This window comes from Ornithorhynchus anatinus, chromosome 1, assembly GCF_004115215.2.
Source record: "Ornithorhynchus anatinus isolate Pmale09 chromosome 1, mOrnAna1.pri.v4, whole genome shotgun sequence".
Lineage (NCBI taxonomy): Eukaryota > Metazoa > Chordata > Mammalia > Monotremata > Ornithorhynchidae > Ornithorhynchus > Ornithorhynchus anatinus.
Window position 1 is genome coordinate 20,088,740 of NC_041728.1, and position 11,435 is coordinate 20,100,174.

The following is an 11,435-nucleotide window of genomic DNA, read 5'->3' on the forward strand; positions in this document are numbered from 1 at the left end:
CCCCTCCTCCTCCATACCTTATCTCACCTTGGCTTCACGGACTCTGTCCTCTCCTGGTTCTCCTCTTACCTCTCTGGCCGATCATTCTCGGTCTCCTACTCTGGAGCCTCCTCCCCCTCCCATCCTTTAACTGTTGGAGTTCCTCAAGGGTCAGTTCTTGGCCCTCTTCTGTTCTCCATTTACACTCACTCCCTCGGTGAACTCATCCGCTCTCACGGCTTTGACTACCATCTCTACGCAGATGACACGCAGATCTACATCTCCGCCCCGTCCTCTCCCCCTCCCTTCAGGCTCGCATCTCCTCCTGCCTCCGGGACGTCTCCACCTGGATGTCGGCCCGCCACCTAAAACTCAACATGAGCAAGACTGAGCTCCTAATCTTCCCTCCCAAGCCCGGTCCGCTCCCAGACTTCTCCATCACCGTGGATGGCACGACCATCCTTCCCGTCCCGCAGGCCCGCAATCTCGGTGTCATCCTTGACTCGTCCCTCTCGTTCACCCCACACATCCTATCCGTTACCAAGACCTGCCGGTTTCACCTCTACAATATCGCCAAGATCCGCCCTTTCCTCTCCACCCAAACGGCTACCTTACTATTACGGGCTCTCGTTATATCCTGGCTAGACTACTGTGTCAGCCTTCTCTCTGACCTCCCTTCCTCCTCTCTCGCCCCGCTCCGGTCTATTCTTCACACCGCTGCCCGGCTCATCTTCCTGCAGAAACGATCTGGGCATGTCACTCCCCTTCTTAAACAACTCCAGTGGTTGCCTATCGACCTCCGCTCCAAACAAAAACTCCTCACTCTAGGCTTCAAGGCTCTCCATCACCTTGCCCCTTCCTACCTCTCCTCCCTTCTCTCTTTCTACCGCCCACCCCGCACGCTCCGCTCTTCTGCCGCCCACCTCCTCGCCGTCCCTCGGTCTCGCCTATCCCGCCGTCGACCCCCGGGTCACGTCCTCCCGCGGTCCTGGAACGCCCTCCCTCCTCACCTCCGCCAAACTGATTCTCTTTCCCTCTTCAAAACCTTACTTAAAAATCACCTCCTCCAAGAGGCGTTCCCAGACTGAGCTCCTCTTCCCCCTCTACTCCCTCTGCCATCCCCCCTTTACCTCTCCGCAGCTAAAGCCTCATTTTCCCCTTTTCCCTCTGCTCCTCCACCTCTCCCTTCCCATCCCCACAGCACTGTACTCGTCCGCTCAACTGTATATATTTTCGTTATTATTTTGTTAATGAATTGTACATCACCTTGATTCTATTTAGTTGCCATTGTTTTTACGAGATGTTCTTCCCCTTGACGCTGTTTAGTGCCATTGTTCTTGTCTGTCCGTCTCCCCCGATTAGACTGTAAGCCCGTCAAACGGCAGGGACTGTCTCTATCTGTTGCCGACTTGTTCATCCCAAGCGCTTAGTACAGTGCTCTGCACATAGTAAGCGCTCAATAAATACTATTGAATGAATGAATGAATGAATGAGTCTTTCACTGGGCATATGGTTTAGACAACTATTGGTCTTCATACTGACTGGAATATAGTGGGGAATCTAGGAACTTGGATGAAGGAAGGCGATGGGAGAATGTTGATAGGGGATGTTCACCCCGGGGATGACTAGTTGGGAAACAAGCAGCTGGAGCTAAAGACCTGGGAGGTTGCTGTTGTTACAGTCCAGAGCAAGGAGATACTACTTAGAGGGTTGGAAATCCTGAGAAGCAGAGTGCCCAAAGGAACAGGCTGCTTCAAAATAAGGCCCCACCCTCCCCACATCCTTTTCTATTATTGTGGCCATTTTTATACCTGACAGCCCAATTTTCAGCGATCTATCCTCTGCCCAATATTGTGTTTGCCAGAGGATAGGCAAAAGATGTCTGGAATTATTGAGTGCCATCAGTGGTCATTACTATTCACTACCCTTTATTTGAATTTGCCAGTGAGGAACCTCTCCAGTTACAGTTAGCTTGCTAAACTTCGCTCACACCCTAGTTTCTTGGTCAAATTTTTTAGCTCCACTTCCTCTCCCAAAATGAAGAAAAATTTCTTTCTGAACTTAGAGAGTAAAATGAATCACAGAGATAATTAAGTAAAACTGAAATACAGGTGAGATGAACTAACCACTAGGAAACTGAAAATACTTAATTTCTTTAACTTGGGAGCCAGAGTTCCGATAGATAAAAGGGATGGGTAAATTAATTTCCAGGGAGAAAATCTGTAACCACATAGATATTTCAGATGCCCCTTTCATTTAATTTGGGTGAAGGTCGTAGTGTCCCCAGATTTGCAAAATTTGAACAAAACTACCTTAGATTTTCTAAGATATCTTAGTTAAGTTCAGTGTCTCACAAACTCTCAGCCTTGGAAAGTTGCCCTTCAACCATAAAGACTAGACTGCCGTTGTCATTAATATACAATAATTACTGACTGAAAATAATTGGTAAACATAATTTCTCCACAACCATATTTTACAAAAGCAAATGACATATCCAGACAAGCAAGTGTGCACATACCCTCACAGCAGTACACACCCAAAACACAGTTAAACACTGTCCTATCAGCTACTGTCATTCTGCAAGAGAGAGTAGGAGAGAGTTCATATAAAGGTCTATAAAAGGCTAACTCTACTCAGTCTTTCCCATCAGCCAGGTGACTAAAAGTGTTTGTAAAACAGACCAGATCTGAACTCCACTGAGAGCTTATCCAATTCAAGTTCAAGGGCTCCCTAAAATCAATACAGAGTTCAAGGTCTCTTTAAAAACTGCTGAATTAATGAGCCTCATAAGTGGAGGGTGGAGAAAGAAAATAATGGATAGTGAGTCTTCCTTACTTAGGTCTCTAACGGCAGCAGAAAAGGAACATTGTCTAGGCCTTTGATAATGGCAATAATAATGATGGTATTTATTAAGCACTTACTATGTGCCTATGACTATGTACAAAGTACTGGGGTGGATATGAGCAAATAGGGTTGGACACCATCCTTTGCCTCACATGGGCTCACAGTTTCAATCCCCATTTTACAGATGAGTTAACTGAGGCACAGAGAAGTGAAGTGACTTGCCCAAGCTCACACAGTAGACAAGTGGCAGCACTGGAATTAGAACCTAAGACCTTCTGATTCCCAGGCCCATGCTCTATCCACTACGGTATGCTGTGGGACTTTTAAGCTCCTCACAAATATTTGATTCCCTGGGTGAACTAGCTGCAAGTTGTTAACCTGGGCTGAATCCGGTTAAGTGAGTAAAATTCTTATGCCACGTTGTTTAGGATTAGGTTTAAGGCTGCTTCTCTTCCGGCCTCCTAAAATGCACAAGTGAAAACTACTACTATGCCTTTGTTTCATATAATACTTGACTTTAAAGCCCAAATACGTCCTGTTTCATTTTCCCTCAAACCCAAAGAGAACTGAGAAACAGAGAACGGTATCATAATAATTCAGCATCATCTTAGAATTAGGCTGATATCACTAAGTACTGCCCATGTGGACTGTATTTGGGATTGTATTAATGGGCTCTCTGTCAGAGTTTCTGACTGGTTTAGGAGGATGCCTAGTTGGCACTTCCCATCTGTCTCTTTCAGTCCTCTACATCCCTTTCTAGCAAAGGAAATGTAGCACAACTAGAAACATTCTTCCTTAGGTTTTTCTAAACCTCTAGCTTAAGCTGCTGCCTCTTCTTCCACCCCCACTTCTCTCCCTTCTCTGAGGATGAAGGCAGAGAGACAGTGGGAGAAAAGGCCTGAAGACCAGCAAGCGAATGGCAGAAAAACGGCAGAAAACCATCCAGATCCCCTGACTTTCAGAGCCACGCTCATTCCACCAAATCATATTTCCAAGTAAATGTCATACGATTCCTTCTTCAGACAGGAGTGTTCTCACAGAAGTTCCTGTATCCTATTCTATAATCATGTACTGTATTTTAAAAAATAAATCAATACCATTGTAATACATTCCCAGGGCTGATATTTTAACATATTTTACACTTTTTCTGGAATTGAAAACACTTTCCTACTTTGCAAGAATATTTTAAGCAATAAAATTGGGGCCAGCTGGTAGGTTTCACGCTTATGACTTTTAGAATAGCTGTCACACTTGAGCTGTGATTTTCTGACTGTAGCTAAAATCTATGACTTTAGGGAGAAAAGCAGTCACAGAGAAGTTATTTTACAAGCTATAAGCCAGCAGAAAAGCAAATTCTCCACTTTGTATTATCATAACTGGAAAAGAGATTTTCTCTCTCAGGGATTAGGAATACCGAATTGCATGTAGTTCGCTTCAATTTCCAAAGAATGAATAGGATGCCAACATCTTTATAGAAAAGGACATGCAGTTTCTCAGTGACAAAAACAAACTATCCAGTACATCATTCCACATGCATTCAAGGTTAAAAAAAGGCCACCACACACAGCCGACAGTTCATAAATAATCAGGAAAAAAGAATATTTCATTTCTGAATCATCTATGCAGTTCTGGCTGATTATACATTGCAATGCCAGGAAACTGAACTGGCACTCGCACACAGGTATGTTATTCCACAGAACCTAATGTAATTTGTTTCCTTTCATTTCTTTTCATTTGCTAGATACCTCCAGGCATCAAATTGTGTTTGTTGTTCCTCATTCCATGAAAGGAAAACACCACAAATGTTCAGAAAAGTAAACACCAAATATTTTGTAAGTACAGCAGTCATCCTTAATGCTGACAAGTGTTTTTAAGAAAGCTCATTATTTGTGAAATCAGTATTTATTAACTTTTGTCTTGGTGGGGAAAAGGGGACATACAGTCTAGCACCCTGTACCAGTTTCCAGCAAGTTGACAACTGACATCATGGTGCTGCTTTTAGGAATGTGTGACCCAAATTAACTACTTCAGGGTTATAAGAACCGTATATAAAACATTTAACATTTCAAAAATTAATTGGTTGAATAAGTGGGCCCAGTGATAGGCATCAGTATCCTGAAATCCACCTTTGCTTCTCACAAGTTACCTTTTGTTAAACTACTTAGCTGCTATCTAGGCAGCATACTCAGGAAACTGAGGCTCGGGCAGAAGAGAGAAGCAGCGTGGCTCAGTGGAAAGAGCACGGGCTTGGGAGTCAGATGTCATGGGTTCGAATTCCTGCTCTGCCACTTCTCAGCTGTGTGACTGTGGGCAAGTCACTTAACTTCTCTGTGCCTCAGTTACCTCATCTGTAAAATGGGGATTAAGACTGTGAGCCTCATGTGGGACAACCTGATTACCCTGTATCTACCCCAGTGCTTAGAACAGTGCTCTGCACATACTAAGCACTTAAATACCAACATTATTATTATTATTATCAATAAGTGTAGCACAATAGGCCAATAGAGGAGTTAGGACTTAAACTTACGCCTCTGGACTCCCAGGCTGGTGTGTTTTTTTCCACTAGACTACACTACCTTCTAAAGTGAGTGGAAGACACAGATTAGGATAACTGAAAAAGGACACTCAAAAATGGGGAAGTCAGAATTAACATTTTAAAGACATAGAGCGGCACATCTCAAATAACCCCCTATGGCAGTAATTGAACAATGATATTCATTGAATGAATTAAATGTGGTATTTGTTAAGCAATAACTACGTGCCAAGTACTATACTAAGCACTGGGGTGGACACGAGCAAATTGGGTTGGACACAGTCCCTGTCCTGCGTGGGGCTCACAGTGTTAATTCTCATTTTGCAGATGAGGTAACTGAGGCACAGAGAAGTTAAGTGGCTTGTCCAAGGCCACTGAAGGTGTTCTGGGTGCACAGCACAGTTTTAAATGCTTGGGGCATATCTTTGTCCTCAGCATCAATCAATGGTATTTATTTAGCACTTATTGTGTGCAGAGGCTTGGAAAGTAGCCTATATAATCCAGAGCACACATTTCTCCTGAAACATATGCACTTTTCTACATAGTAGCCGATTTGACTTCCAGAGACTAATCTCAACTTCCTTTCAGCCTCAGAATTTAGTGATATGTCTTTCTTTGTGACAACAGTGACAATCTGCCTCCTTCTGTCTCCACAAGCCTATTGTGTGGCTGATAACCACAGCTAGAGCCATCTCATGCCAATTCTGTTTCTGTCCTACTTCACCCTTGTACAAACACAGTAACTATTACCCTATATTTAGTTTGCTGGGAAAACATTTCTTAGGTCCTTTCTGCTCTATTTGTCCTTTCAATTCTCTGGAGGGCTGGAGAATCTCCCACAAATTATTCCACTGCAAACAATTTCCCAAGACTCCCTAAAAATCCAAGTCCTGCCGTACAGTCAGACTGCTGCTATCATTTACCCTCTACACATCCGTTTATCACATCATATACTCCCTGATTTAGGTCACAAACCGCCACATGTAGCGATCTGTTTCCAGTTGGAGGAGGCAGGGGGACCTTCAAAGAGGAACTGTGCTTTAATGGATGAACATTCACCTTGGAATTTGAAGTCCTGAATTCAAATCTCAAACCATAACCTCTGTATGGTTCCCTTGGGTAATGTTTGTTATCTGTCTATATAGTAGTGGTAATAGCATTTATTAAGTACTCTGTGCACAGCACTGTATTAACCATTGAGAAAAAGCACACAGATGAAAATTAGACCAAGTCCCTGGCTTCAAGAGCTTCACAATCTACAGATAAGGTAGGATAGGGTTGACAACAGAGGCAAGGAAACTCGCAACGACAGAAAAGACAAAGACAATAATGAATTCCACAGGAGTTAGTTGTATGCGCCTCTCCACTCAGAGTCTATTTGGAGTCTAACCGTCACAACAGCTTCAGCCACAAGAACCCCCTCACCGACATTCTAAAATTACAGGCAACCTTGGGCTGCTGCTCTGTCCTCACCCTTCTGTAGTGGAAAAAACAGGATTGTCTGAGGTAAGAGTTCTATGTCCTGAACATGCGAAGCACTGATTGAGCCCATTCTGTTCATTTCAGTAAATAATAATCACAGTATTCGTTAAGTGCTTATTATGTGCCAAGCACAGCACTAAGGACTAATGATGATGAGAAGCAGCGTGGCTCAGTGGAAAGAGCACAGGCTTAGGAGTCAGATGTCATGCGTTCTAATCCTGGCTCCACCACCTGTCAGCTGTGTGACTTTGGGCAAGTCACTTAGCTTCTCAGTGCCTCAGTTTACCTCATCTGTAAAATGGGGATTAAGACTGTGAGCCTCACCTGGGACAAGCTGATTACCCTGTATCTACCCCAGCGCTTAGAACAGTGTTTGGCACATAGTAAGCGCTTAACAAATACCAACATTATTATTATTATTATGGCATTTTTTAAGCACTTACTATTTTCAAAGCGCTGTTCTAAGCACTGGAGAGGATAGAAGATGATCAGGTTGTCCCATGTGGGGCTCACAGTGTTAATCCCCATTTTACAGATGGAGTCACTGAGGCACAGAGAAGTTAAGTGACTAGCCCAAAGTCACACAGTGGACAAGCGGCTGATCTGCGATTTGAACCCATGATCTCTGACTCCCAAGCCCATGCTCTTTCCACTGAGCCACTGTAGTTCGTACAAGGCAATTGGGTCAGACACAGTCTCTGTCCCACATAGGGTTCACAATCTAATGGGGAGGAAGTTAGGAATTTTTCCCCATTTTACAAATGAGGTCACTGAGGCACAGAAAAATTAAGTGACTTGCCCAAGGCCCCAAAGCAGGCAAGTGGCAGATCCAGGATTAGAACCAAGATCCTCTGGTTCCCAGGCCTGTGCTCTTTCCCATAGACTGTGCTGTCTTTCTCATTTAGTCAGAATTGTTAGGACGGAGGCCTCTCTGGTTATAAAGGTATTCTGGATAGCAGCTGTTTTCTTACTTATAAAGGTTACTTTGTATATCATCTAAAAATTAAAAGGTGGCATTCAACATTAAAGGACGGAGTGCACTTCAGATAGTGTGAGGAGTAGGGGCTGTGGTGCCAATTTTATGTCAGCGCTGAACTCTGTCAAGTAAGTACTGCATCCTGCTTTATGTTCTCACCTAGACTCGTGTCACTAATCTCTAACCACCACTGCATTTTCCTGCATTTTGTATATGCTACAGTTTTCATATACAGACAACATTTAGAGCTTAGAAATCTTTGGTTTTAAACCACAGTCTACTTTTCATCTGGAGTCTTCTGTCCAGTATACATACTCTACGGAATGCCTTTCTGTCCAATATTTTTATTTTAAGCATCTAGTCTCACTCCACTTTAATACTGATGGTACTTATCAAGTGTTTACTATGTGCCAATCTAAGTGTCTAGGTAGCAGTTATGCATGCAGCTCATAATCTGAGAAGGAAGGAGAATAATACTTTTTCTCCCCATTTTACAGATGAGGAAACTTATGGACCGAGAAGCTAAGTGACTTGATCAAGGTCACACGGTAGGCAAGAGGCAGAGTCAGGACTGGAACCCAGATCTTTTGACTCATAGGCCAGTTCTCTGCCATGTCCCATGACTAAGAAGGAGCAGTTATATTAAGAGGGACATGGTGGCAGGGGAATGCCATGGTTTTGAACAAAATGGGGAGGGGTCCAGGGGTCTTCCCCGGATAATAACTTTCTATATTCTGGTGGACTTCCACAATATATATTCCATATGACACCTTTCACCAGTGGGCCAGGAAGACACTGAACACATAATGTGCCAGCTGTGGGATAGTGTGGCAGAACAGTTTGGCCAGTTCTGGTGGAACTGCTCGATACTGGACAAGGAGCAAGCATGGGAGGGGCCTTTGAAAATTGTCTTATTGTACATAACAGGGCTCTTTTTTATCACAAAAAAAATGAAATTTCATCTCGAAAAGGGTTTTCACACATCCTCATAAAATAGATTATTCACCGTTGCAGGGCTCTCTGATGAACTAGGAATTTAGGGGAGGGCTCTGGAAGGTTTGTAAAGAGGGATCCTTAGGCTCAAACCTTTTCTGCAATGGTGTGCAACTAGTGGATTATGCCAGGATGGTGCGTGTGAGGCCAATGAGATGCTTTCATAAGGAACTGTTTTGAATCATGATCCCTGTGAGGCTTCAACAACTGCTATTGAGCGAGACAATCTCCTATTACCCAAGCAGGGCAGGGGGACTAACATTATGACATTGTACTGTGTGGCCAGCATAATGTGGGCAGGGATCGTGTCTACCTACTTGATTGTACTGTACTTTCCTAGTACAGTGCTCTGCAAATTGGTAATGTGTCCAAGTGCTTAGTACAGTGCTCTGCACACAGTAAGCATTCAATAAATACGATTGAGTGAATATGCCTCTGGGTGTCAGCTACCTGAATGTACCATCCAATTAAGCCCCAGAAGGATCTCAGAGATACTACTGGGGAAGAGCTGGGATCTGAGTATAGATCTTCTAATCCCAAATAATGTGGCGTAGAGGGCAAAATAAAGGAGAAGAGGGGAGAACACCCTTTTACACTGAGCTCTAACCTTTTAGGGCCAACCCTGTTCTCTCCCCACTTCTCAACTACATCACTCCTCCTCCCACCCTCCTTCTTACTAGGCTCTTCTTCCCCAATCCTTCCCCTACCATCTCAGATCCCTGCTCCTTGATGTTGGCCTGAGAGAAGCAGTGTGGCCTAGTGGAAAGAGCATGGACCTGGGAGTCAGAGGACTTGGGTTCTAATTCTAGATCTGCCACATGTCTGCTGTGTGACTTTGGGAAAGTCACTTAACTTCTCTGTGCTTCAGTTACCTCATCTGTAAAATGGGGATTAAGACTGTGAGCCCCATATGGGGTAGGGATTGTATCCAACCTGATTACCTTGTATCTACCCCAGTGCCTAGAACAGTGCTTGGGACATAAATGCCTAACAAATACCCTCCTCCCCCTTAGGCTGGCAATATAACCCTAACCAAAATGCATGCCCTAAATAATGATAGCAGTACCATTTATTGAGGAACCACTTAATGCAATATACTGTACTGGACACTTGAATAGAGAACTGACATAGTCCCTGCCTACAAGGAGCTTCCATCTAACAGGGAGACAACCAAAAATATTCACAACTTATGGTCAAAATAAATGAGTACGCATATACATGAATGCTAAGAGTGGGCATATAAGTTCGTAAGCAATAGAGTTGGCTGAATCAATCCTAGAAAGCCTGTTAGTATGAATGGAATTTTAGGAGAACTTTGAATGCGGGGGGAACTGTGATCTGTCTGGTGTCAGGAAGGAGAGATTTCCAAGTTGGGTGAACAGTGTGATGGGGGGCTGCAGGCTGAAGAGTCAAGGGTGAGGCACAGCAAGGTTGGCTTTGGAGGAGTGAATACTGGCTTTGGGAAACTGTAGGGTGAGGAAAACAGATAAGTAAAATCAAGCTAGACGATGGAGAACCTTGAAGCCAACTGTGAAGAGTTTTTATCTGATGTGACAAGTCACAGGAAATCAGGGAGAATTTTGAGAAGAGGAGAGATATGGGCCTAGCAGGGTTGCAGGAAAAAGAAGCAGCATGAAGTACAGATTGAAGCGAGAGATGCTGGAAGCAGGGAGATCAGCAAGGAGAAGCAGTGTGACCTAGTGGACAGAGGCCGGGTCTGGGAGTCATAACGACTGAATTCTAATCCTGGCTCTGCCACTTGTCTGCTAGGTGACCCAGGGCAACACTTCACTTCACTGCACCTCAGTTACCTTAGCTAATTGTGGGCAGGAAATGCACTTTTTATTATTATATTGTATTCTCCCAAGTGCTTAATACAGTGTTCACACAGTAAGCACTCAGTAAATATGAGTGAATGAATGAATGAATGAATGTAAAATTCATTCAATAATATTTATTGAGCGCTTACCATGTGCAAAGCACTATACTAAGCACTTGGAATGTACAAATCGGCAACAGATAGAGACAGTCCCTGCCCATTGACGGGCTTACAGTCTATGGGAATTGAGACTGTGAGTCCTAAGTGGGACAGGACCTGGGTGCAACCCAATTACCTTATATCTACCCCAGTGCTTAGTACAGTACCTAGCATATAGTAAGCACTTAGCAAATACCACACACACAAGTCTCTAAACTTCTCTGTGCCTCAGTTACCTCATCTATAAAATAGGATTTGACTGACAGTGCCATGTGGGACATGGATGGTGTCCAACCTGTTTTTATATTTATCTAGGCATTTAGTACAGTGCTTGGCACATAGTAAGCATTTAACAAATACCACTAAAGAAAAAGGTAGGCTAATGCAATAATAAGAGCAGAGCTTGTACCAGAGTGGTAGCAGTCTGTGGAGAAAGGAAGGGGAGGATATCTGGAAGATATTGTTCAGAACGGACCAGGAGGATTTGGCTTACATGAAGGGAGAAGGAAGAAGGAGGATACAGGAAACTCAAGGGTTCCCAGGTGAGTGGCGGCCTATCTTCTCTGGAGATCAACTAATAGAGCAAATTCATTCAATAGTATTTATTGAGCACTTACTATGTGCAGAGCACTGTACTAAGCACTTGGAAT